The sequence below is a fragment of the Callithrix jacchus genome, chromosome 1 (genome assembly GCF_049354715.1).
Source record: "Callithrix jacchus isolate 240 chromosome 1, calJac240_pri, whole genome shotgun sequence".
NCBI lineage: Eukaryota > Metazoa > Chordata > Mammalia > Primates > Cebidae > Callithrix > Callithrix jacchus.
Genome location: NC_133502.1, coordinates 172,506,716 through 172,533,068, shown reverse-complemented (window position 1 = coordinate 172,533,068; position 26,353 = coordinate 172,506,716). Strand labels below are relative to the sequence as shown.

The 26,353-nt window shown below is 40.3% G+C and overlaps 1 protein-coding gene across 11 annotated transcripts in view; it reads left to right on the top strand.

Annotated features, from left to right (window-relative positions):
* Positions 1–26,353, top strand: part of DENND1A (DENN domain containing 1A) — a 553,495-nt gene that overhangs the window by 29,256 nt on the left and 497,886 nt on the right. The gene's annotated exons all lie outside the window — the stretch shown is intronic.

Sequence of the window (26,353 nt, the reverse complement as noted above, 5' to 3'; positions counted from 1 at the left end):
GTAGCAAGTGAGGAAGGTTTAAGAAAAATTTGTGGTAAGAAAACTTAAAATTATATTACTTTATTTTTTCATGCAAATTGGGAAAAGGCCATTTTTGGCACCTTTGTCTAACTTCCACACCTCCAGCGTTTCAGGTAGTGTAGTTAGAGAACCATTAAATTAATTGAATATGGGGGAGAGAGGAGAAGCTAAAATGAAAGGTGATGATATCAAGGTTTCCAATTTGGTATTCATATCCTTCATAGACACTGGTGAGTTAGGAGGGAGAACTGGCGTTGAGGTCGAGAAGGATGAATTTGGTTACTTGTAAACTAATGATAGGCTGAGAAGAGAGACACAGTAGACAAGAGAAGCACAGTACCTGTCACCTAGCATGGTTCTCAATAATTACTGGCTACCATCTATCACCAGGAAGAGAGTGTAGAGAGATTTGGAAATAATTGGCATGGATGATAAGAATTGTTTTCAGGCTGAATATAGCAAAGTGAGTTTCAAGGTTTGAGCTTAGAGAAATAGAAGAGACATAGTTAAGCATTGTAGAATGCTGTTGGGAAGTCATTGGAAGTGGAAATCCAGAAAGGATGATTTGGTTTAATGGTGGGTTATGGATGGCCTCTGAGGAGATACAGTCTCAGTAAGGTGTTGCATTTATTCATTCATCTAAAGCTGAAATCTAGGAATTATCTTTGATGCCTTCCATGTCATTTTATCCCTCTATTGTTAAGGTGCTGTCAAGTTTACCTTCTTAAGTAGGACACAAAGATCACTCTGTAAAAGAATAAACTGAACTTTATCAAAATTAAAATCTTTTGCTGTTTGAAAGTTGTCATTAAGAAAATGAAAAGATAAACCACAGACTTCTAAAAAACACATACATTTGACCAGTTCTTTCTATTTCCATTGACACCTTCATGTAAAACATGTATCAGCTGGGCATGTTGGCTCACACCTGTAATCCTAGCACTTTGGGAGGCTGAGGTGGGAGGATTGCATGGGTCTAGGAGTTTGAGACCAGCCTGGGCAATATAGGGAGACCCCATTTTTACAAAAGAAAAAAAAGCTGGGTGTGGTGGTGCATGACTGTAGTCTCAGCTACTTGGGAGGCTGAGGGGGAAGGACTGCTTGAGCCAGGAGGTTGAGGCTGCAGTAAGTAGTGATCATGCCATTGCACTCCAGCCTGGGCTTCAGAGTGAGACCCAGTCTCAAAAAATAAAATTAAAACATATCATATATATGTATGTATGAGACTCTCATAACTCAGTAAGACAATCCAATAAAAATGGACAAAAGATTTGAATAGAGTATCAAAGAAGAGGCTGGGCGCGGTGGCTCACACCTGTAATCCCAGCACTTTGGGAGGCCGAGGCAGGTGGATCACGAGGTCAAGAGATTGAGACCATCCTGGTCAACATGGTGAAACCTCGTCTCTACTAAAAATACAAAAAATTAGCTGGGCATGGTGGTGCGTGCCTGTAATCCCAGCTACTCAGGAGGCTGAGGCAGGAGAATTGCCTGAACCCAGGAGGCGGAGGTTGCGGTGAGCCAAGATTGCGCCATTGCACTCCAGCCTGGGTAACAAGAGCAAAACTCCGTCTCAAAAAAAAAAAAAAAGAATATCAAAGAAGATATACAAATGGAAAATAAGTGCAAGAAAAAATGCTCAGCATCATTTTAGTCATTAGGAAAATGCAAATTAAAACTATAATAAGAAAGCTGCTATATTCCCAACAGAATGACTAAAATTACAAAGACGGCTGGGCTCAGGGCTTACACTTAGGTGGGAGGATTGCTCAAGGATACAGGACTTTGAGACCCCATCTTTAAATAAATAAATAAATAAATAAAAGACAATTTTCAGATGTTAACTAGGATGTATGTATATAGAAGAACAGGACCTGTGGACCTTTTTTTTTTCTTTTTTCTTGAGAAAGGGTCTTGCTCTGTTGTCCAGAGTGTAGTGTAGTGGCACAACCAGAGCTCACGGCAGCCTTAAACTCCTGGGCTCAAGCGATCCTCTTAAGTAGCTGTGTATACCACCACACCTGGCTAATTTTTTTTAACTTTTGTGAAGACTGGGTCTTAATATGCTCTCCAGGCTGGTCTTGAACTCCTGGCCTCGAGTGATCCTCTCCCTTGGCCTCCCAAAGTGTTGAGTTTACAGGCATGAGCCACTGCACCAGGCCAGACCTTTCTGCATTGCTTGTAGGCTCTGAGGTGAGCCCTGGAGTTCAAAACCAGCTTTCTGAGGACATTTTCTTGAACTCCTCTTGCTTGCTGTCTTCTCAGTGCCCTTGGGCTCCCTTTGTTTCACCCTGCTCTGCTGTATACTTCCCATGACTGTGTATGTAGTCTGGGCTTTGCAGGGAGAGGACAGAGTAGAAAAGAAAATAATAGGGATTTTCCTCATCCTCTTAAGGCCACACTTCTGATTGGAGGGAATGATTCCTTCCCTCACTCAAGGCTTTAGGTACCTGGAGGCCGCTGCCTCTTTTTAACTCCTTGAGGCTGAACTAGATGGCTTCTCTTGGAAGTTATTCATGCTGATGTCCACTTTAGTATTTGGGCTGCCTTGAGTCTCTGCTGAGTGATAATGGAAGGAAAGACTCAAACACACCACTGATTTGGTGGTACTTTTAATTCGAATCTTCTATCCTAGTTCATCTGCTACTCTACTTTCTAGGTTCCTCAAATAGGTGCTCCATGAATTCTGCCCTGGTTTTATAGAGGTATTTTATTGTTGTGGAGAGTCAGGGTGGAGTGTGCTGTTACTGGGAGCCAGAACTTTTAGAATTTTTTTAATTTGTTTTGCTATACAGTCATTGAAACCTTTAAATGTGTGAATGTGTTTCTGTTAGTTCTGGAAAGTTCTCAGGTATTCTCAGACCAAGAATGCAGTTAAGGTGGAAATCTTAAAAGATAACTAGGGTATTAAAACTAGCTGTTGGCTGTGTCTCATCCTCTTCTCTTCCAGAGTATTGATTTGTCCTAAAGTGTTACTTTCTGCATCTATCTTATGTAGCTTTTGTTTTCTTTTTTTCTGTTTTCTTTCTGAAAACTTTCTGAACTCCATTTTGTATAATTTCTTTAAGTTCATGAATTCTCTCCCTGATTGTATCTTTTCTGCTCTTAAGTCGTCTGTTGATTTATTTGTTCTTATTTTGAGAAATATTTTGTTCTTTTTCAATTTTGCTTGGTCATGTCATAGTTTCTTTTTTCTTTTCTTTTCTTTTTTTTTTTGAGACAGAATTTTGCTCTTTTTGCCCAGGCTGGAGTGCAATGGTGTGATCTCGGCTCACTGCAGCCCTTGCCTCCCGGGTTGAAGCGATTCTTCTGCCTTAGCCTCCTGAGTAGCTGGGGTTAGAGGCACCAACCACCACGCCCAGCTAATTTTTTGTATTGTTGGCCAGGCTGGCCTTGAACTCCTGACCTCAGGTGAGGAGGCCTACCAGAGCGTTGGGATTACAGGTGTGAGCCACAGCACCTGGTCATGTTATAGTTTCTTAATCATTACTCATTTTTAATCTTTTAAAAGTTTCTTTAAGCTTATTAAATAGTCCGAATTCTGACTCTCATAATTTGAATACCTGGAGTCTTTGAAGGTCTGACTCTGCCATCTTTTATTTCTGAGGTTCTTATTTATGGACCTTGTTTCCTTAGGGTTTTCTGATTTTTGCCAGTGAGCTCATATTTATTGGAGCTTTCCATGAGCAAAAGTTTGAAGCTGAGTTTGAAGTGGATTTTTCCAGAGAAGATTTACATAATCTTTTGTTAGTGTCTTGCAGCCACTCTTAGTTTGGGACCAATTCAATTTAAATTCTGGGGTTGAGGGTTGTTGTGTTTTGTTTGTTTTTAGAGAGTCTCACTGTGTTGCGGAGGGTAGACTGCAGTGGCAGGATCCTGGCTCACTGCAGCCTCAAACTCCTGGGCTCAGGCTATCATCCTGCCTCCAAGTAGCAGAGACTACAGGTGTGCACCACCATGCCCTGCTAATTTTACTTTTTTTTTTTTAATGGAGATGGGGTCTTGCTGGGTTAACCAGGCTGGTCTCATACTCCTGGGCTCAGCCTACCCAAGTGCTGGGATTACAGATGGGAGCCACCATGCCCAACAGGTTGAGATTATTTGACCACTCTAGCATTCCCTTGTGAGGGCCTGCTTGTTATTGAACTTATGGGAAAATGTGCCTTTCTGTCTCAGTGCTGAGTTTTGAGGCTAGTGGTTTTTGTAACAGTTCCTGAGATGTGTATGTGTGTGGATGGGTTTCTTTCTTCTTCACCTTGGTCATCCTAGTTTAAATGGTGGGAGAGGGATGTCTGTTATGCTTTTCTCCTTAGGCTGAATGTTAGTTTTATCTTGAATTCTTTGAGCCCGTTGTATTGGGAGAATGAAGCTTGCATTGGTCTATATAAATGTCTTCAAGGAGAAAGTGTTTTTGTGTTGTGGTAACCCTGCTAGGTTTCTATCTTCACTTAGTTCTTTGTCTGAATCTTTGTTATTTTCTATTTTCTTTTGAGTCAGAGTCTCACTTTGTCACCCAGGCTGGTCTGCAGTGGCACAATCTCGGCTCACTGCAACCTTCACCTCCTGGGTTCAAGCAATTCTTATGCCTCAGCCTCCCAAGTAACTCGGATTATAGGCACACGGTACCATGCCTGGCTAATTTTTTGTATTTTTAGTAGAGATGGAGTTTCACAATGTTGGCCAGGCTGATCTTGAACTCTGACCTCAAGTGAACCGCCCGCCTTGGGCTCCTAAAGTGCTGGGATTACAGATGTGAGCCACCACACTTGACCAAATCTTTGTTATTTTCTTGCAAACTCATCAATGTATTTATTTGAGAAGATGGAAGGAAACCCCATTATTTATAATTGTTTTCAGTGAAGGATCTGAAGGGTACTTAGTTAGTATGGCATATGGCCACATAAGGGATTTGCAAGTGGCATGCAGCTATGGTCCCAGCAACTTGGGAGGCTGAACTGGGAAGATTGCTTGAGGCTGGCAGTTCAAAGCTGCAGTGTGCAATGATCATGCTTGTGAATAGTCACTGCACTCCAGCCCAGGCAATATGGCAAGACCCTGCCTCTTTAAAAAAAAAAAAAGGAAGGAACTTGCAGCTGCAATGTGTTGAGTTTCAATCAGGCTGATTGTGCTAGCATTCTCCAGCTTCTGTGTGAGCATTTCTACCTCTCTATTTTGCTCAGAATGTGTCCCCTGCTAAAAATTCCCTCTCTCCTCTCCACTGAGCCAAACCCAGTTCATTCTGCAATGTGAACAATCAAGTTTTACTTCTTCATAGTGCTTCTCTTGAATGCTATAGCTCACTGGTTCCCAAATGTTTGGAACATTTTAAAGTACAGACTTACAAATTTTTTGGTGTTACGTAAAAATGGTCACTTATTTTTGAAAAGAAATTATATTTTTTATATCTAAAAGGCAGCAAGAATATGATGTCCAATTATAATTGAATTAACTTTATATGGAAAACACACTGTATTGTCCCTGTTTTTCTCATTTTGTTGCTGCCTCATTGCATTCTATCCACTGATAATCAGGACCACACCCTTAGCTCAGAATGATTTCTTCAGTTTGCAAACCCACGGCATTATCTTTTATCAGTTTGTGGCAGCCAGTCATTTATTTCTGTTGATTTCAAACAGCCCATGTTTGACTGTTTACATTTTATGTTTCCTCTCCTTGACTAGGTTGTAAGCTCCTTAGGAGCCATTATCTGTATGTATTTAGATTACTCGTAAATATGTGTTGAATGAGTTAAATTTAGATGCCTCGGATGATAGTTGAAACCTAGAAATATTTATAGAGCACACATTTGAATATATCACAGTTCTGAACGTTGTTTACTTCTGGAGAAAAAAGAAGTTTTAATGTGAATCATGATTCACTTACTCATCTCTCTTCTCCTCAGGGAATTTCATTCCATTAACAAATTTACTGAGGCTTGTTTAAAAAACCAGTCCTTTTGTTAGGGGTCTGGGAATACAGAGGTTAAGTGAAACAAAGTTCCCAGTATAGTAGATAATATGCACATTTAAGGAGAAAGCATAGAATACCACCTGGGAAACCTTATAATAGAGCTTTGAAACCAGTTTTGTGAGGGTGTCCAGAGAGCAACTGAGTTTTGTAAGGGGGTGAGAGAAGCCTCCAGAGAGGAGAAAGCATTTGTTCATTCACTTTCCATTCATTCAGCAAATATCTCTTTAAGTGCCTACTACTTGCCAAGCACTGTTCTAGATGCATCTTGAATAAATAGGACATTGTTAGGAGCGGGAACACATTTTAGGTGGGGAAATTATGATCAAGAGCATGCCCTTTGAGGTAAGAACAGACCTGGGTTTGAGTTCATACACTGCCACTTACTAGATACTTGTCTTTGGGTAAGCAATTCGATTTCTAGAAGATTCTTACTTTTGTAAAGTGCTATAGATCCTTCCTCTCTCACAGTATGTCATATGGGTAAATTGAGATGCTGTATATAAAATTAAGCTTAGCACAGTACCCAGCCCCTCTGCAATAGTGCAATAAGTGACAAATGTATATGCAAGGCATTAAGTAAGGCCTGATGATAAGCTTAACACGACTAAAATGTGGGGGGGATGGGGGTTGGTAGGAGGTGGTGGGCAGATAAAGGTGATGGGTCTGGTCTCACTGAGGCTAAATTGCAAATAGTCTTGCATTGTATGTCATGCTAATGATTATCTTTTTTTTTTTTTTTTTTTTTGAGATGGAGTTTTGCTGTTGTTACTGAGACTGGAGTGCAATGGCACGATCTCGGCTCACCGCAACCTCTGCCTCCTGGGTTCAAGCAATTCTCCTGCCTCAGCCTCCCGAGTAGCTGGGACTACAGGCGCGCACCACCATGCCCAGCTAATTTTTGTATTTTTAGTAGAGACGGGGTTTCACCTTGTTGACCAGGATGGTCTTGATCTCTTGACCTCGTGATCCACCCGCCTCGGCCTCCCAAAGTGCTGGGATTATAGGCGTGAGCCACCGTGCCCAGCTGCTAATGATTATCTTTTTACTCCTGAATGCATTTGGCAGCTTTGGGGGTTTACGTTGTATTTTTGCCTTTATTTTTTAAACTCTGCAGTGGCATGCTGAGCTATATCATAGTAGTTTGGAACTCTGGAGCCAAACTGCCTAGGTTTTAGTCCCAGATGCCTCACTTCCTAAATATTTGACTTTAACTGATCTGTTCCTTAGTTTCTTCATTGGTAAACTAGATGATAATTATACCTATCTTAAATGTTTATCTTGTTTTGTTTGTATAATGCTCTTTGAATCACTTTTGGTTAAACATATAATCCTGTACATATAGTGTTCTGTGAATCATATTTGTTTTTAAAGCTTTGGAACCTTTTGTTGTAGGGAATCTTATTTGAAATGTGGACATATAAAACACTAAAAATAGATCTATTTGGTAGGCTACTTTCATTTCCCTTCCCTCCTTGCAAGGCCTCTGAGACATAGTAGCCCAACACTAAGAACTATTGCCCTAGAGCAAGTGACTGAATGTCTTCATTTAAGTTACTTGTTTTTGTTTTCTTTGAAGATAGAGTGTTGCTATGTTGCTCTCGCTGGAGTGCAGTGGCCGTTCACAGGTGCCATCACCATCATAGGGCAGTATGACCCCAAACTCATTGGTTCAAGTGATCCTCCCATCTCAGCCACTCAAGTAGCTGGGACTACAGGTGTGCACTTAAGTTAGTTGTTGAATTGGTGTTCAGATAACTTACCAGTTGTAACTTGGATGGTTAGCATTTGTATTGATCTAAGTTAATGTTTTATTTATTTCTTTATTTTTGAGACGAAGTTTCACTCTTGTTGCCCAGGCTGGAATGCAATGGCGCAATCTTGGCTCACTGAACCTCTGCCTCCCGGGTTTGAGCGATTGTCCTGCCTCAGCCTCCTGAGTAGCTGGGATTACAGGCATGAGCTGCTATACCTGGCTAATTTTGTATTTTTAGTAGAGATGGGGTTTCTCCACGTTGGTCAGGCTGGTCTCAAACTCCCAACCTCAGGTGATCAGCCCATCTCAGCCTCCCAAAATGCTGGGATTACAGGCATGAGCCACTATGCCTGGCCGATCTAGGTTAATTTTTTTTTTTTTGGAGACAGAGCCTCGCTCTGTCAGCCAGGGTAGAGTGCAGTGGCACGATCTCGATTCACTGCAACCTCCATCTCCTGGGCTCAAGCAATTCTCCTGCCTCAGCTTCCCGAGTAGCTGGGATTACAGGCATTTGCCACCACACCTGGCTAATTTTTATATTTTTAGTAGAGATGGGGTTTCACCATATTGCCCAGGCTCAAACTCCTGACCTCAGGTAATCCCCCTGCCTTGGCCTCCCAAAGTGCTGGCATTACAGGTGTGAGCCACTGCGCTTGGCCCTAAGTTAATGTTTTGATGCAGGAATTGTGAACCTTCATATTAATCCTTACAATCTGACTTGCTATTTTACAAGGGGGGAGAAAGATTTAGAAGGATAGAGCCACAGAATGTTGCAACTGGGGAGACCTTTCATACTGATCTGTTTAGAGATGAATAAATTAGGTCCTAGAGAGGGAAATCTTTAAAGCCACGCTCCAGACAGTCAATCTGTACCTGTGTTTCAGACCTCCCAGCCTACTGTTGTCTCTCCTTTCTAGCTCAAAGGTACACAGCCAGTTTAGTGCTAGAACCAGGGCAAGCAGTTTTCACCATTCCAGATCTCATGCTTCTTCAATGATACCTCTTGCTGTTTTACAGTATATGTTTGTAGCTTTACTGTTGACTCTGCTCTGAAGGGTTACTGGGTGCATCTTTGGATTGTTTTTTGTTCCTCCACTTGGGCTTGAAGCTTTCTCAGAGCAATTGAGGGCCTGAACTTGGATGGATTAGGTATTCTGAGATGCCTTTTCTTTGGTGATAGGTTTTAATAGCTGTTGTTAATATAGTCTATTGGTAAACCTAGAGCAGGGGTAAAGTATGTGGAAAGTAAAGATGTTCTGAATTAGAAATGGGCATTTTACTGTTTACTTGAGTGAGTAAGCAGACCTACCATAGCTGAAAATCTTAAGGAACATTAAGGTCATCCTTTCCTGTTAGTTAGCAATCTTTGTATTAAGAAGAGAGCAGACACTTGAATGGGCATTCATGGCAGGTCACCTAGAGCCTGAATCTGAATACCCGGGAACTGAGGTTGCACACTCAGTCTCTCAAGCACCCCACAGCCTCTAGACTCTGCTAGGCTCTCAGGGATCAACCATGCAGACTCATGCTGGCTCTTCCCTGTCTTCCTCCCTTCTCTCAATGGGCTCTTCATGTTTGTACATGGCACAACACTGACCCCTTTTTAGTTTCAAGCAATATTACTTAACTAAGTGGTTTCCAAACCTGGCTAGTTAGGTACCAGAATCACTCAGGGAACTTAATTTTTTTTCTGTCTCTACTCCAGACCCTCTGAATCAGAATCTTAGGACCTGTTTTTGTATTTTCAAGAAAGTTCTTCAGGTGATTTTGATGAAAGAGTTTATAGACCTGAGCTCCAGAACCAGCCAAATGACTGACTCCAGCTGTATCACTCGGTTCTGGATTCTGATTGACTCAGTTTGCCAGATGTATACTCCTGGTCTTCTTTTTCTCTTTCCCTTTTTTTTTTTTTTTGGCAGACAGGTTCTTCTATTTTGCATCTTAGCCATGGAGGCTTTGTAGCAATTCTCAGGCTATGTTCCTCAAAAACATTGGTGTTCTGGCTGGGCGCGGTGGCTCAAGCCTGTAATCCCAGCACTTCGGGAGGCCGAGGCGGGTGGATCACGAGGTCAAGAGATTGAGACCATCCTGGTCAACATGGTGAAACCCCGTCTCTACTAAAAAAAATTAGCTGGGCATGGTGGCACGTGCCTGTAATCCCAGCTACTCAGGAGGCTGAGGCAGGAGAATTGCCTGAACCCAGGAGGCGGAGGTTGCGGTGAGCCGAGATCGTGCCATTGCACTCCAGCCTGGGTAACAAGAGCGAAACTCCATCTCAAAAAAAAACCAAAAAAAAAAAAAAAAAAATTGGTGTTCTGTGATTTGAAGTTAAAATTAAATACCGCTGGATGATTTTTCCCAAATCACAGAAAAAAATAATTGAACAGAATATTTCAATTTTAGGCAAAGTTTTCCTTTGAACAGATCTTCCTAATTTTGATATAATTAAATCTATCAGTTTTCACATCATGGCTGTGCTTTTTAGGTCTCATATGTCCTTAGCAATCCAAATCTATGGTTTAGGCTTAGGATGCCATTAGGGAAGGAGTCCAGGGAGAAATTCCCAGAAGGATATTCTTTGGAAATGAAAGAATTGTAGACAGATGAAAGAGAATGAAATAACCTCAGTTTTACTTCCAAGGACTTTTTTACATAGGCAGTCATGTTGTATGTAAATAGAGACAGTTTTGTTTCTTTTTCAGTCCACATTGCCTTTATTTCCTTTTTTTAAAATTTACTTTATTGCCCTGGCTAGGCTCTCCAGTGTGATTAGGAGTGGTAAGTTCCCTTGCCTTGTTCCCAATACTAGAAGGAAAGTATTCAGTCTTTCACCTTTAAGTATGATGTTAACTGTAGGGTTTTTTTGTAGATGTCCTTTATCAGATTGAGGAAGATACCCTTGATTTCTAGTTTTCTAAGTTTCTGTCATGAACTTTATCAGCTGCTTTTTTTTATTCATCAGTTGACGTAATTGTGATTTTTCTTTATCCTGTTAATATGGTAGATGATATTGATGGGTTTGCAAATACTGAGCCAATCTTACATCCCTGGAATAAACCTCTCTGAGTTATTGTAAACATTGTTGAATTCTGTCTGCTAATATTTTGTTAAGAACTTTTGTGTCTATATTTGTGAGAGATACTGGTCTGTAGTATATACCTGTATCCATCTTTTTTTGTACTGTCTTTGGTTTTGTTAGCAGGTAAAAAGGTCCTGTAAAAGGAGTTGGGAAGTGTTTTATCCTCTTCTGTTTTCTGGAAGATATTTTGTAGAACTGGTGTTAATTCTTCCGTAAATGTTTAGTAAAATTCTTTATGAATCATCTGCATCTTTGAGATGATCATTAGACTTTCTTCATTAGTTCATGTAGTTACCAGTTCTGATGCTCTTTATTCCTTGGTATAGATCCATCTTTCCGTCTGCCATCATTTTCTTTTGCCATCACCCCCCGCCTTTTTTTTTTTTTTTTTTTGGGATGGAGTCTTGCTCTGTTGCCAGGCTGGAGTGCAGTGGTGCAATCTTGTCTCACTGCAACCTCTGCCTCCCGGGTTTAAGCAATTCTCCTATCTCAGCCTCCTGAGTAGGTGGGACTACAGGTATGTGCCACCATGCCCAGCTAATTTTTGTATTTTTAGTAGAGACAGGGTTGTTGGCTAGGATGGTCTTGAGCTCTTGACCTTGTGATCTGCCTGCCTCGGCCTCCCAAAGTGCTTGGATTATAGGTTTGAGCCACCACATCTGACAGGACTTTTTTTTTTTTTTAAACACTTCTTGTAGTGCAGGTCTGCTGGTGATGAATTCTTTCAGAGTTTGTAATATCTGAAAAAATCTTTACTATTTTGCCTTCACTTTTGAAATATTTTCTGGAAATAAAATTCTAGGCTGTTTTTTCCTTCAGTGGTTAAAAGATGCTCTCATCTGCTTTATTTTGGACAAGGAATCTGCTGTCATTCTAATCTTCTTTCCTCCAAACGTGACCTTTTAAATATTTTCTTGGATGCTTTTAAGATGTTCTTCTTATTCCTGGCTTTGAGCAATTTGTTTATGATGTGTCATTTTCTTTCACATTTCTTGTGCTTGGGGTTTGTTGAGCTTTTGGACCTGTGCATTTATTGTTTTCATCAAATTTAGAAAGGTTTGATCATTATTCAAGTATTTTGTAGATGTCCTTTATCAGATTGAGGAAGGTCCTCTTGATTTCTAGTTTTCTAATGTGCCTCTCCTTCCTTATTTGGAGATTCCAATTACCAACATGTTAGACTCTGCTTGAAGTTGTCCCACAGGTCAGTGATGTTGTGTTTTGTTTTGCTTTTGAGGTTTTTTTCCTCTTTCTATTTTGTCTTGGATTGTTTCTATTATTGTCTTCAAGTTCACTAATTTTTTCATTCTGCAGTGTTTAATCTGCTGTTAATCCCATGTAGTGTTTTTTTTTTGTCTCATATTCATATTTAATTTCTAGAAATTCAGTGTGGGTCATTTTTGAAGCTTCCATGTCTCTAACTTTTTGAACACATGGAATACAGGTATAATAACTGTTTGCATGTCCTTTCTGCTAATAAAACATCTATGTCACTTCTGGGTTGGCTACAATTAATTCATTTTTTTTTTTTCTCATTATGGTTCATATTTTCCTGATTCTTTGCATGATTGATAAGTTTTGATTGAATACCAGACATTGTATATTTTGCTTTGTTGGGTGCTGGGTGTTTTTGTATTTTTTTTTTTGTATTTTTATTTTTTGAGACAGAGTCTCTCTCTCTCACCTAGGCTGGAGTGCAGTGACATGATCTTGGCTCACTGCAGCCTCTGCCTCCTGGGTTCAACCAATTCTCCTACCTCAGCCTCCTGAGTATCTGGGTTTACAGGCACTTGCCACCATGCCTGGTTAATTTTTGTATTTTTAGTAGACATGGGGTTTCGCTCTGTTGGCCCGGCCGGTCTTGAACTCCAGACCTCAAGTGATCTGCCTCTCCCTCCCAAAGTCCTGGTATTACAGGCCACCATGCCCATGACCATGAGCCATGAGCCACGATGCCTGGCCCATTCTTTATTCTTATTGTTATTTTTGAGACAGACTCTTACTCTGTCACCCAGGCTGGAGTCCAGTGGTGTGATCTTGGCTCACAGCAACCTCTTCCTCTCGGGTTCAAGCAATTTTGCCTCAGCCTCTCGAGTATCTGGGATTACAAGTGCCTGCCACCACACCAGGCTAATTTTTGTATTTTTAGTAGAAACAGGGTTTCACCATGTTGGCCAGGCTGGTCTTGAACTCCTGACCTCAAGTGATCTGCCTGCCTCAGCCTCCAAAAGTGCTGGGGTTATAGTGGTGAGTCACTGTGCCCAGCACTTATTTTTATTATTTTATTTTACCTTCTGGGATACATGTACAGGTTTGTTACATAGGTAAGTGTGTGCCGTGGTGGTTTGCTGCACCTGTCAACCCATCACGTAGGTATTAAGCCCTGCATGCATTAGCTATTTATCCTGATGCTCTCCCTCTGTTTTTGTGTTCTTATAAATATTCCTGGGTTTTCTCAGGGGAGTAATCTGAGGCAGTCATAGGCTTACTTCATTCTTTTATATCTTTCAAGGCATTGCTGCACTTTGTTGCCTAATGTCTTGAAAACTATTGTTTCATATTTTTTGTCTATGTCACTTTGAAATAATGAGTTCCTGCCGAATCTTGCTTTTTAAGGTTTGTTAAGTGGGATTGGAGTTGTGCTCAGTCTAGGGCTAGACTAGGCAACTTAGAATTTTATTCCCCATTTCTAAGGTAATACTCTAGTGTGCACTCTATCCAGTGTACCATGAACTGAGTTTTCCACCTTGGCTGGGGGAACAGACATTATTTCTAACCCTGTGTGAGTGCCAGCCGCTGCTACCTCTAATCTTTTCTGCTGGTTCTTTGTGCAGACTCAAGTAATTTCCTCACATACACATGCTAATCAGTTCTTAGCTATATTCTTGAGGGGGCCCTTGCAGATCTCTTGAGTTCTTTTTCTGTGCAGCTGTCTTCACTCTAGCACTCTATGCTGCAAACTCAACTGCCTTGGTTTCCCTGGATGCTTAGTTCTGTCTCTCAGCTCCAGGTGTTTGCTGGGCTTTGCTTAGGTTCCCTCTCCTTGCTCAACAGTCTGGCAACTCTGGAAGTGGTGAGCTGGGGCATAGGAGGGCTCAGCTCACTTTTTTCCTTCTCTCAGGGATCATTGTGCTTTGTTGTCTGTTCTCTAATCTCTTGAAAAACATTGTTTGATAGAAGGATGGATGGATCAATTGAATTTTGATTGTTTAAGATGGAAGGGTAAATGTGGTCCATGTTACTCCATCTCTGTTGGAAGTGAGATTCCAGTAAATTTGTTATACACTTATTTAATTTTTGATAACCTGCTACTGCATATATAAGATGGAATCTGATTTAGTACTATTTTATGTTTTATTATTAAAGTGTATATTTCAAGGTCTTCTAAAGAGTGTCACAATTTCTAGATTGTCTTCCATCTTGGCACATTGAGAAGAGCTACTGTTCTTCCACAGTAGTTCAAAATTCAGTTGATCAGAATCACTTGGGAAAATAGATTCATAGATCAATAGATTATCAAAATCAGTTTTCAGAAAATAGATACCTGGGCTTTATTTCCCACCTAGTGAATCAGTCTCCAGTGGTAGAACCCAGGAATCTGATTTTAAAAACTTCCTAGGTAATTTGAGATTCCAAGTCAGTATAGGGTACATTACGTTGTTAAGAGCATGAGTTTCATGGTGACTCTGATCTATGATGACAACTCACTAAGGTCTGAATGGAGCAGTGGCAGAGGGAGAGGCAAGTTCTTATCAGAAAAGGGAACTCAGGACCATGAAGGAGAGAGGAGCTCAGTGCTTCTGGGAGACATTGGGAAGGCACCACTCTAATTCTGGTTCTTCCTGAAATCAAGTTATGAGCTCTCTGGATGACTCAAAGGACTACTCATGGAGTGCTGAGAACATGAACTCACTGTTCTGAAGGCCTTTTCATTTGCCCTTAGGTGCTAACACAATAGCCAGACACTATGGTTTTTGAAGGGTGTGTGGAGGAGAAAAACAATTGGGCCTAATAATAAGGTTCATTAAAAAAAGAAATAGCGGAATAGGGATTACATGGGTTTATGCAGTTGCCCATATTCATTGAACTATACACTTATAATTGGTGGATTTTAGTGTATGTTTATTAGCATACATATAATTGTGTGGATACAATTATATGTTGGAGGCATAAAGTTGATTTTAAAAATTCAAGGATACAGACTCGAGCCACACTCTCTGGGTTTAAATTCCAGCTCTATCTCTTACAATGTGTGAACTTGGACAAGCTTCTGAACTTGTATTTCAGTTTTCTTATCTGTAAAATGGGAATGATGGCAATAGTAGTTCTATGAAAGAATAGTAGTTCTTTCATAATAGTTATTGGGAAGGTTAAGTGAAATAATACATGAAAAGTGCTTAGAAAAATATCTGACATATAGTTGAGCGTTTAGTACATGTTAACAAGGTTTAGAAATGACTTGGTCTTCTGCAGAATGTCTACTCTTATTAAGTGGGGTAATGGTAATAAACTTCCTCTCACAGGTTTGGCAGGAGGGTTAAATAAGAACATAAATGCATGTCATCAGTGAAACAAGGGGTTCTTGGTGTGTATTTCTACATAAATAGCTTCATGAACCTCTTGAAAATTTTATATAAAAAGAATTCTATTTAAGCACATTTTTCTGGGGAGGTGGAGAAGTTTTTCATGACCTCCTCAGAGAAGTCTGTGGCCCACCATGTCCCCAGCTACTCTAAACAGGTGTGAGTAATCTTTGGACAGGCAACATGGTGTGGTGGAAAAGGCATGGGTTTTGGAATCTGAAAACCAGGGTTCAGTTGGAGTTCTACCACTTCCTGGCCTTAGTTTCCCTTACTGTAAAACAAGGAAAATTCCACCATCTCATTATCTGACAAGGTTTTGACAATCAGCTCCAGAAATATATGTGAGTTCCAAAGTAACCATAAAGTATGTCACAGATGTTCACCTTATTGCTGACTGAAGGGCATAAGCTGTACATCTATGGACTCTTTTTATTTTTGAGACAGAGTTTTGCTCTTGTTGCCCAGCCTGGAGTGCAATGTGCAGTCTTGGCTCACTGCAACTTTTGCCTCCCAGATTCAAGTGATTCTCCAGCCTCAGCTTCCCAAGTAGTTGGGATTACAGGCATGTGCCACCATGCCCAGCTAATTTTTGTATTTTTAGTAGAGACGGGGTTTCACCATGTTGACCAGGCTGGTCTTGAACTTCTGACCTCAGGGATCCACCTGCCTTGACCTCCCAAAGTGCTGGAATTACAGGTGTGAGCTACCATGCCTGGACTCTTGATTTTTATACATTGCATATATTCAGTGTTGTTTTCCTCTGTAGAAGAGAGACTTTTTCTTCTTCAGTTTTGGAAAACGTGAATTTCTTTCTGACTGCATAATTGATCCCTTGTTCTTAAAATCCCTTTATGTATTCCCTAGACTAATGTTTCTATTTGGATAGTTCCCTATTTTCTGGATTGCTTTTAGTGATGGTATTTGAAAGCTTAATGGTTTTGAGTCTTTGAAATGCACAGTAATATGTGGATTACTTATAAAGCCTATTATTGGTAAGGTGAAGCCATTTTATTTTTATATGATACGCGATAATACCCTTTACATTAGTTTAACTCCTTTTAGTTTACAAAGCACTTTCTCATTTTTCTCTCAGTTGCTCCCTGAAACAACTTTTGAGATGAGCAGGGCAGGTATGTATCTTGACAGAAGAGGAAGCTGATAGGCTAAATGGCTTTTTCTAATCCCATAACAAGTAAGGGATCTACTTGGGATTTGAACCCAAGCCTTCTAATGTTTACTTTGGGTTTCTTTTCATGGAACACATGTCATTCCTGTGAGAAAGTCTTGGTCAGGGAAATTTGTATTTAATGAATGATTTTAAAAATTATTTTTCCAGAAACTAGAATCTTACAGAAAAGTTGGCAATACAAGTAAAGAACTTAAAACACACACACACACACACACACACACACACACACACACACACACGGCAGTACAAGTAAAGAACTTAAAACACACACACACACACACGCACACAGTTTAAAGCACGGTATTGACCTGATGCCTCATCGCCCTTTACTATTTCAGTGTGCTTTTCCTACAAACAAGGTTATTCTCCCTTCTCATGCAATGCAAACATCAAAATCAGCAAGTTAATGTCAATTTTTACTACGTCTAATCCTAACACTGCAACACTGCATTCAGGTTTCACTAGTGGTCCCAATAACATCCTTTACAGCAAAAGAATCACACATTGCATTTAGTTGTCATGTCTGTTTAGTTTCCTTTAGTCTGGAAGAGATTTTTAGCCTTTCCTTGATTTTCATGACCTTGACACTTTTGAAGATTAAGGCCAGATATTTTCTAGATGGTCCTTCCACTTGGTTTTGTCTGATGTTTCCTCAGGTGTAGCATCTCCGACAGGAATATCACAGCAGTAATGCTGTGCCCTGCTCTTTGCAGTCCAGCAGTTTCTTCCATTATTGATGGTGATCACTTTGATTTGACTAGGTTTTTGCCAAACTTCTACATTGAAAGTTACTCTTTTCTCCCTTGTATTCAGTATTTTGAGGGGAGGTTCTTTGAAACTGTGTATAAATATCTCATTTATCATTGAACTTTCAATTTATTCCCTTATTTACATCCATGTGAACTCATGGCTTCCTGTTTTATTTGATGGGTCCAAATCTGTTAATATCCTTTTCATGGCTTCCTGTTTTATTTGATGGGTCCAAGTCTGTTAATATCCTTATTGATTTGGATGCTCAGATTGCCCCAGATTTGACCAGTGGAAAGAAAGCCCTTTCAGGCTTGCTCCCATGTCCCTTCAATGTATCCCCATCATTCTTTGAGCACTTCTTTGCTTCCTGGCACAAAAAAATGTTCCAAGTTCATCTAGCACTTTCACTGTCCTAGTGCTATAATCAGCTATTTCTCCAAGGAGCCTTGGTTCCTTTTAGAGGAGAATTGTATTTAGAAGCCAAGGCCTGGGAGTTAAGTGTGCTCATTGCTGTTGGGATATTGCTGCTCCCAGTAGACAGAGCTAGGAAATACATGTGCATGGGAAAAGTCGGGTTACATTTACACTTTATTTTTCTATATCTGCCTCATAAGTGTGCTCATTGCTGTTGGGATATTGCTGCTCCCAGTAGACAGAGCTAGAAAATACATGTGCATGTGAAAAGTTGGGTTACATTTACACTTTATTTTTCTATATATGCCTCATCACCCTTGACTGTATATATAGATGTTAAAAACCTGGAGCACGCATTACCTTGAATTCAAATCCAACTTTGTGGAAGTCATGTTAGTTTTCTGTTAACTTCAACTGTAAGAAACCAGCCTTTCCCATGTCCTCCAAATAGCCTTGGGTTCAGATTAGGCATGCGGCCCCTTCACCCCCACCCCATGTGTATGCCATGCTCCCCGCCTCCTTCTCCTTGCTTTCTTGGCATTGCAGGGCCTTGCTGCTAGTTCTCCACCGCTCCTACCCTACTGCCCTGCTTAGACTCTGACTCCCCCTCATTCTGGGCAGCCTCCTCCTACCCCGCACAGACAATCCCCTCATGCCTGCTTGGGCACTGGTCTCCAATCTTGGTGGCCCTAGTGCTTAGACATGCTCCTCACCCTCTGCAGCTCTGACACCTTGTGTTGGGCTACCTTCACATGGGTACCCCTCATTCTGCCTGTGCTTCAACACCCTAGGCCTGGCTGTCCTGTGTGTGAATACCCTTCCACCCCGCTCAGGTTCTGACTTCCCATGCCATGTTGTTCCCTGAGTAGATGCCTTCCTCATCCAGTTGGATGGTATATCTTATGCCAGGCCATCCCTCAGCACAGATGTTGCCCTTTCATAAGGACGCCTTCCTTGCCCTGCCCAGACTCTGACATCTCACACTAGGCTGCTACCAGCATGAACAGCTACCTCACTTCACCTGCCTAACAGGTTTAGGACTAAGTTGTTCAGAAAGGGAAGTTTTTACATTTTTTGAAGGTCAAAAATGTTTATTGATAATGAGATAGATATTGCCTTTGCAAATGCCATTAATGGTTAAAGCCTAGATTTTACACTGCAGCCCAGCATATGAGACAATTTATTAACATTGTGGGTTGTACTGCACCTTGTTGAGGGGTGTTCAGGCTTTGTCTCTTTGCTTGGAATGCAGCTAACCCTCCTCCAGTTACCTTGCTTATACTTAGAAGCTTAAGAATCTTCCTGTAGGGATATATGGAATATAAACTTTTGTGACTCTTTTCATAGCAATATCTGCATATCTTCATTAATCTGATCCTGAGAACATTATTAGAAATGAAAAGTATAGTCTTGAAATGACTTGCTCGTGTAATTACAAAACTAAGTTAATTTTCCGCCTTGTTTGTGTAATTATACAACTAAGTTAATTTTCTAACACGTCTCAACAATGACTGCATTCTCCTATGGAAGTGTTAACTGTTATGGGTTAGAAAGCACCCTTTGATATAATGTTTTCAGCCTGGAAAAAAAAGGCTTGAATTTCAGAGTTCAGTGAAACAAATGGAGACTTGTTGGAAATTTTAACACTACCTTTTTGCTTGTTTGTCTAGCTTAAAGGAATCAGGGTTTATTAGGTGATGTTCACTAGTGTGTTCTGAAGTCTATACAGTTTCTTTTGACCATGTTGTCACCTTTAAGACGGTTCAACTGGTATGAATTTTGAAACACTATACCTCAGCCCCTTCAGCAAGTAAATTTGTAACTAAGGAAACACTGTGCTGAAGCTGGTTTGAAGTTTTGGAGGCTGTGAAATGAGTAAGGGGTCCTAATAACTGTTTTGTTTTAGGTCTGTAGCTACAAATTACCCTTTAAAAGACTAGGGCCTACCATTGTGGCATGGCTACCATATGCAGCACAGATTCATTTTATAAGGAGTTAATGTTACATTTTTCTCCTATTCTCATATATTGTAATTGAAGAAAAGCTGATGATCCAGCAGGGTGATCAATAGCATGATGCCTAAAACAAAACAAAACAAAACAAAACAAAAAAACGCCATCAATCTTTGCTGCTGCCCAAATATTGTCAAAGCCTTTGTCTATTTCATGGCTTCAAGCTGAGGGTTCTGAATCATTTTGAGAACATGGTCCTGGCTGGGTGTGATGGCTCACACCTGTAATCCCAGTACCTTGGGAGGCTGAGGCGGGCAGATCACTTGAGGCTAAGAGTTCAAGACCAGCCTAGGCAACATGATGAAATCCCGTTTCTCCTAAAATTGCAAAAATCCCAGACATGGTGGTGGATGCCTGTAATCTCAGCTACTCGGGAGGCTGAGGCAGGATAATCACTTGAACCTGAGAGGTGGAGGTTGCAGTGAGCTGAGATCGTGCCACTGCCCTCCAGCCTGGGCGACAGAGTGAGACTCCATCTTAAAATAAAAAACAAACAAACAAAAAAACCATGAGCACTGAGCATGGCCCTTCTGGTGAATCACTGAGAACTGTGTTCAGCAGTGAGATCTTGAATAGAAATGCTCTGTTGGTTTACTCTCCGCCTTCATTCTCCCAGAATCAAAAACTGAGCAGACCTCCCTTCTTTCAAAAATGTTTTAGCTGTTTGTATTTGTCATTTTTCTGTATTTAAGAGCTGAGACTGTTGTCAGCAGGTGTGACTTATTGAGGCCTTTAACTCCAAAGGAAAACATCTTTACAGAGTAATAGGTGTAAGCAATGTGTATTCTGTAAATTACCTCTTGTCAAAGAAAGAGAAGTGATTATTGGGAGCTGGTAACATGTCAGATGTTGGATGAAAACTCATTCATGAAACATTTATTGTGCCAGATGACAGACTAGGGTTAGGAGAAGACACAGTTGGTATCCTCAAGGAGCTGCCAGTCTAGTGGGGAAGAAAATAATATATTTTATCTGAGACACACCAGTGGTTCTCAACCTTGACTGTACTTTGGAATATGTTTAGGAGTTAAAAAATATCAGTGCCTAGAGATTCTGGGAATATGTTTAGGAGTTAAAAAATATCAGTGCCTGGAGATTCTGATTTAATTGGTCTGCGATATAGACTGGGCAGGATTAAAAAAAAAAACCCAGGTAATTGTAATTGTACCAGGGTTGAATATCATGAGAACCTGGAAAGTTGGAAGCACAGGGCACAGGGTGCCTTAGGAGCATAGGGGTGGGCATTTAACCCAGTTTAGGTTGTAAGAGAGAGAGAGAGAGTGAGTGTGTGTGTGTGTGTGTGTGTGTGTGTGTTTGTTTTTCAGGGGGAGGTGGGAGGGTTGTTGAACAATAATATTTCTTTGAGAGGAGGAAGTGCCTGAGCTGAGGCTTGATGAATGAGTTTATCAAGTAGAAAAGTCTGGAAAGACTGACTGTTCTTGGCGAAAGAGCAATTGAATAATGTAGAATAATAAAGTGGTTATTGTCTTTGGAGTTAGTTCCATGCTGATTCTGCTGCTTGGTCACTTTGTCTTTGGCTAATTTATCCTCTGTGAGCTTCAGTGTCCTCATCTCTAAATTAGGAGTAATATTACCTGTAGGGTTATCGAAGACCAACTGAGGTAATGCATGTGAAGTGCTTAGGATCATGCCTGGCACCTAGGAAGCAGTAAATGGTGTTAGCCGTATGGAAATGGTATAATTGTAGAATTAGGGCATGCATGTGTGGCTTGCTTAGAGAGCTACAAGTAGTTCTGTATGGCTGGATTGTAGGGTGCAAGACTGCAGAAGATGGGGGGTGGGAGGCAAAAAAATGCTTGGCAGGTAGGCAGGGTTGGAAGTCTACAGGAGAATGAGGCAATTAATAATGGGATATCATGGCAGAACCAGGACATTTCCATGGTAATATCTTAAGATGTATCATGAAATGTTCTGGGAAAACTTGGGTCCATATTGGAAAATTGGCTCTGAATGTGGCATTCTCAGCATCAATACATGTACCAAATTAGCAGTGAGTATTAATAGGACAGAAATAGGATTTTCAGTTCCTTTAGCCAAGAAGTTGAAAACATTAAGTATCTTGAAGAGTAATGGAGGAATACGCAGTCTCAAGGTGGTCCCAGAGAGCCTCTGGAAATTGTTATAGTCTTAATTGTTTATAGGCTTAATGAAAAGACTAAGTAAGGGTTGCTTGGCTATTTGCATTTAGACAAGGCACTTTTTATTTTTATTTTATTTGCAGAGAAATAGAGAATGCTTTTATCTGCGTTGCTTCCCTGGCCCTTAAAATAACTTATGTATATTTGTTGGTGTGTTACATAACTTGTCACAACATTAGTCACCACTTCTTCCATAAGGCAACATGGAAATGATCATGGATAAGCATGACCATAACTTACAATTATAGACCAATTTGTTTTTAGCATTCTAGTCAGCTTTTTTTTTTCTTTTTTTTTGAGTCTGTCATAATCATCCTTGGCTCCATGTAATAGAACAGAACTCTGCCAGTTGTTCGAACTAAGTAAGAATCTAAGGTGGCTTTATTATGACTCATTAGAATGAGGCAGTAACTATGGATAGTGGCAGAAGAAAGGAATAACCTTCCTTGTTTCTACAAATGCCTTTTTTCTTTGAAATTTGTTTTTTATTGCAAAAGCGCTTTTGAAATAATGGATTACTATGGTATCCCCTATGTTTGTGATGTATATTCTAAATTATTTGGAAGAATTTCCCCTTAACTGGTAGTTCTTAAAGTATGGTCATGGGGCCAGCAGCATCAGGATGACTTGGAGACTAGTAAGAAATACTAATTCTTGGGTCCTACCTGAGACACTCTGGAGATGGGAATAGAAATCTTTTAGTTAAGCCCTCCAGGTAATTATAGTACATGGTGAAGTTTGAGAATCATGGAACTGGATGATCACACACATCATTTATTGAAATCTTTTAGACCTCAGGAAGGCAACTCCTTTCTTTATTCCTTCTACCCAATATTTTGGTGGCACTGGCTGTGCACCAGTCACCAGAGAAATACTCCTTGACATGATAGACAAGATCCCTGCTCTTTAGCAGCTTACATTTAGAGAAAGGAAACTGACTGTAAATCAAGATTGTGACAGGTATAATGTGGAGAATTAAAATTAGGTGATAGTGTGTTGGGGAAGGCCTTCCTGAGGAGGTCACTTATTAGCTGAGTTTTGAATGCCAAGAAGGGCCACCTGTATGAAGGTCAATATAAAGGACTATAAGACGGGACTTTGGTGTGTTTGAGGAGCAGGAAGAAGGTCATTGTGTCTGGAGTTCAGTGGGCGAGGGGAGAGAGGTATGAAATGAAGTTGTACAGGTAGGCAGAGGCCAGGTCCTGTAGGACCTTGTAGATGCTGCTAAGGACTGCCACCCTCTTTTTTTGTTGTTGTTGTTTGTATGTTTGTTTAAATTGTGGCAAAATTCACATAAGACTCCCATCTTAACCACGGTTCAAGTATACAGTTCAATGGTATTAAGTATATTCATATTTTTGTGGGGCAACCATTACCAGTGTCCAGCTCCAGGACTACAGCTTTGACTTAACTTCAATGATGTGGGGAGCTTTTAGGAGATTTGAGCAAAGAAGTGACATAACTGGAACTTCAGAATAAAAGGATTACTGGCTGTTAAATTTGAGACCTGACTCTAGAGGGGCCAGGAAGAAAGCGGGGAGACCCGTCAGGAGGGTGCTACAGTAATCGAGGTGCTATGATGTGATCTATTGAGGATGGTTGTATTTGGGGGTGCTGAGAAGCATTGAGATTCTGATATATTTTGATGGTAGAATCAGTAGAACTTGCTGACTGTTTGACTGTGGCATATGAAACAGGGGAGTCAATTATGACATTAAGTTTTGTTAGTCTCAGCAACTAGTAGAGTTTCGGAGATGCAGGTTTGAGGGAGAAGAATATGGTACGTTAAATTAGAAATGCTTCTTAGATATTCAAAGAGGTTTTTTTTGTTGTTGTTGTTTGTTTTTGTTTTTATGAGACAGGGTCTCGCTATATTGCTTAGGCTGGTTTCAAACTCCTGGCCTCAAACAGTCCTCCTGCATCGGCCTCTCCAGAGCTGGGCGTCCCCCATCATGCCTGGCAAAGTGGGGATGTTGAGTAGGCACCTGGATAAGGGAGTCTGGAGTCAGGGAAAAAGTGGTCAGGTTGGAGACATGACTTTGGGGCTTCTCTGCATGGTAATGAAAGCCCGGAGACTGAATGAGCTCATCTAAGTCATGAGTGGAGGCAGAGACATAGGAGAGCTAACCTGAGAAGGAATTGGCAGACGAGTAGCCAGTGAGGTAGAACCAACAGAGAGCAGCATCCTGGAAGGCAAGGGAAGAAAGTCAGGGAGGAGGTAAGTGGATCAACTATCAAATGCTCCTGAGAGGCTGAGTAAGATGAGCACTGGGAATTGAGCATTTAAATACATTTTAGTAATGGAGAGGTCTGTGGTTATTTTGACCAGGTTGTTTCAGTGATGTAGTGGGTTCAGAATCTTGTTTGGAGTGTGATAGAGAAAGGAAGGAGCAGCAAAAACAGTGAGTATATATACCATTAGGCTGTTTTTCACTTAGATAGCAGGGCTGTACAAAACACCTTGTGTCACAGGGTAATGTGTTGCTGTCCCTGTGTCTTAAAGTTTGGATATAACACCTTTGCATGCTTATTTTATTTCAATTTTTAAAATGCATAAAAGTAAATTTAAAATGGAAACTTGAGTAAAAATGTGGGAAGTCTTAAAGAACCTCCATGAAGTCCTAGGGTCATGAAGAACACACTTTGCTGTTATATTAACCAAAGGAATGAAATTCTGAGATGAAATTCAGCCAATTGCAAACTAGTCTTAAGAAAGACATTTTGAGGTTTCAGAAAGAATCTTTCGATGCTCTAACATTATACTGCCTATTACTCATGAAAGATGACCTTAGAACTTCCCTTTCTTTCATCAAATTGTTCTACCTTGAGATCTTTTGAATGAAAGGGATATTTGTATACAGTGTTTTCCACAAATATTTGGTGCCAAAGATACCAAGGTCATTTTGTACCCTCTTGCAGGGAAAAAAGAGCATAATCATTTTTAAGGTCCTCTTGAAACTTCATTCTCCTTTTTTTTTTTCTTTTTTAAGTAAGATACTCTGATTTAATGTCTGATTTTAAAAATAACTCTGTTTGACAAGGTATATTTAAATACCTTGGATTTTAGAGCAGCCAGCTCTTTGCTACCGGCACTTGAAAGCAAAAGCCCCTATTTCTCTTTGGGGAAGAAATGACAGTCCTTCACCCCCAAAATAAGTAGTTCCCTGATTCACAAAACACACATTTTTCTTTCCCCTCCTAAGGAAGTAGAGGGAGTATTACTATTTTTTTAATTGAAAGATGCCATTATTTATAATATAAACCATTATTTAAGGTATTAGAAAAAATGCTGCCTCTTAGAATTGTAAAATGCTGTTGGTTGTAAGAGATGTGAAAATGTGGGGGAAAAATTCACCCTAGAATTAAGTGAAACAGGATTTGAGGATAGGATGTGTAAGTTCTGGTCCTGGCCATGTTTCTAGACAAGTCACTTAGACTCCCTTTGCCTGAGGTTGCTCATTTGTATAGTTAGAGTAATGCCTGATACACCTATCTTGCAGGATTATGGCGACAATGAAACAAGAGAACTGAGATTGCTATTTTGAAAAGTAGATGCCACTGAGCATATTAAATGTATTTGTTTGATGTAAATAACTCCTTAGACATGATTAGGCAACTCAAAGTTTCTTACCTCATCCTTGTTGTCAGATTTAAAATAGGATTAAGTTATAGATATTTGAAAGTATAACATTTTCTTCTGCTAAATGATTTTTATTTCATCTGGAAATATCTTTTTATGGTAGTTTTGAAATAAAAGAGAAAATATAAAAATAATATGACCACAGTACTCTTATTATCTGGAATTAACCATTAACATTCTGTTCTGTGGTCTTTTAAAAATGTATGAACTATTGACTAGGTGTGGTGGCTCAACGCCTATAATTCCAGCACTTTGGGAGGCTGAGGCAGGTAGATCACTTGAGGTCAGGAGTTTGAGACCAGCCTGGCTAACATGGTAAAACCCTGTCTCTGCTAAAATATGAAAAATTAGCTGGGCATGGTGGTGTGTGTGTGCCTATAATCCAAGCTGCTTGTGAGGCTGAGGCAGGAGAATTTCTTGAACCCAGGAGGGTGCCATTGATTCTAGCCTGGACAACAGAGTTAGACTCTGCCTCTAAATAAATAAATAAACTAACTAACTTATAAACTATTATGAAATAAAGTAAAAGAGTATAATAATGAAAAATTTATATGCTTAACCATTGCCAATATGGGTGAAGGCCCATTGGAATCCTGAAGATCGTGAACTTCCCAAGGTTATATAACTATGTGAAAACAGTGTCTTATATTTAGAGTGGCATCTTGTCTTCACAGTAGTTTAGTGAGGTACACTGTTCCTCTTGTTTAAGTCTTTAAAACCTGTAAATACACAAGTGAATTTTGAGATATTTGTGTTTTATTCTGTAATATACTGAGGAAAGGG